The sequence below is a fragment of the Athene cunicularia genome (genome assembly GCF_003259725.1).
Source record: "Athene cunicularia isolate RWA chromosome 2 unlocalized genomic scaffold, athCun1 chr2_part1, whole genome shotgun sequence".
Classification (NCBI taxonomy): domain Eukaryota; kingdom Metazoa; phylum Chordata; class Aves; order Strigiformes; family Strigidae; genus Athene; species Athene cunicularia.
Genome location: NW_020799095.1, coordinates 36,464,952 through 36,467,156, shown reverse-complemented (window position 1 = coordinate 36,467,156; position 2,205 = coordinate 36,464,952).

Sequence of the window (2,205 nt, the reverse complement as noted above, 5' to 3'; positions counted from 1 at the left end):
GCCCACCGCCTTCGACGGCGGCCGGCGAAGCTCAGCCTTCTTCCGTCCGGCGGGGGGCCGCTCCTGGCTTACTGAGCCCCGCCTGGGTTTACCGGCACGACCTTTCCCAGGACGGGACAGGCTGTTGCTGCCGCCGGGGCGTGTGAGAGCAGGTAGCTGCCTGCTTTGGCACGAGGGAGCAAACCTAACTGGCCAGGCCTAAGGCGCATGGGTGCAGGCAGCTGCCTGCTGGTGCGAGGGGGCACGCAGCAGCCTAGGCCTCCTGTGGCCCAGGTGCCAGGGCCTGCGGTCACCCCTCACGTGAGCCCCACCAGCCACGGGCAGGAGGGCGAAGGTGGGTGTGGAGGTGAACCTGAAGGGGCCGATGGCCAAGGTGATGGGGGACGAATGTAGATTTTAGCAGACTGACTATTTAAGAAGGGGAAATACGGTTTTTTGGTCCCATGCCAGGGATGCGACAGTGGAGTTACTGTTGAGAAGGCAGCACACGTGTTCTGTGGGATCAGAAATGCCGTGATTGGGGCACAGAGCTGCAGGATGCTAGGGAAGTAGTCACTGACCTACAGCACAGTTCACCAGGTATGGGCTGGAGAAGATGTCATTTTATTTAGTATTTAAAAGCAGTCGTTTATGTAAAACTTGTGGATGCATCTGTAGTATATGTTAGGGGCCATGTGGCTACTCCTGTGTGAGTGGGTGTTCACTACAGAGCTACACTCATGGTAGGTTCCTAGTAAGTCAGGGTCTGTAGGTAATTGCTGTGACCTAATTATCTTAGTTTTGTATCCTAGGATGATCTTGAAGACAGAGAAGATTGCTTTTAAAATACTGCGTTTCAATTTATACCTTACGTATGCATACCACAGAGCAGAAACTTGTGTTTCCTCCATCTCTCCATGGTGAGTTTCCTCTGGAATCCTATGACTTACCCTTCCAAAATTCATTGATGTGGAGAGTGAGAAACTCCTCCTCTTTTCCCCTTTGAAGCTGGTCTAAAAAAGGAAAATGGTTTCATTAAAATTAATTGTGGGTTTAGGAAAACTAATAACCCAAGCAAGTTCCTGAAAGAGGATACCTAAGGTATCCTAGCGTGAGAGCTGCTACAGGTTAAGGATGTGTTACTCAGCTGTAACCTCACACTTTCAAGGTGCTGCCAATTCCGGCGTCTCCTAGACCTGGCCTCTCCCCTTTCTACGTCTCCTGTAGCCTACCTTCTTCCTCAATCCCCTTCATGTCCTTCCTCTGCTTTTTCTTCCTTTAATCGTCTTCAACTTTCTTGCATTTTTTTTTGAAGATGTTTCTTAGCAAATGCACAGAGTAGTGCAGTTGAACAAGGTCAAACTCAACAAATAAAGAGGTTTGCTGATGTATTTATCATCTGTATATTCTGGAGAAGCTGCCATGTGTGAACAGAGGTTAAACCTGCCAGCAGTGTTCCACATGATCAGTTATGATACTAAGGAAAACAGAATCAGGTAGCAAGTCTGTCTGAATCCCTGCATACTTCAGAATGTCATTTGTGCCATACTTTGGAATATTTTGAACAATGTAAGAGAGGTAGCAAGCATATAACCTTTAAACAAGGGAGTCAGCATGTCTGGATAATATAAACAGAAAAGGAGTTGTATGTACTAATAATAAACACTGGAGCCTAAGGTGAGCGTTTGTCCTGAAACTATAATGAAAGTTTTGCCATTGATTTCAGTAAGCAAATAGTCATTATAGTGCACATAATAAGGAGAAAATACAGCTTGTGTCTCACGAGACCTTGAGACAGGTTCAATTCATCAGCTCCTAGTGCTGTGGCAAGTGGTTTTGGCGATCAAGAGGTGCCGCTTCTCTCCTTAAAAGCTACTTCTCTGAAGAGGAGCTACAGGGCAGTGGAGTCCTGCGAGAGTGACTGCCTTTTGGATGAGAAACAAAACGCAATCCTGCCCAATTTTAGCAATTACCAAACTGACGCTACTGCCTCCTGGAGTATTTTAATTCCACAGCCACTAACATCGTTGGCCTGAATTCCACCCGAGCTTCCGCTGAAGTTTTACTCGGTAACGCTTAAACTGAGCGTGTGCAGGAGGCTGTTGGGAAGGGGCTCCCCGACGCCCCCCGGCAGTGGCAGGCCGTGCCCGCCACGGAAGGCCATCGCCCGCGACGTGCGGGCGGCAGCGCCGGGGCCGCGCTTGGCCCCGGCCGGCCCCGCTCCGC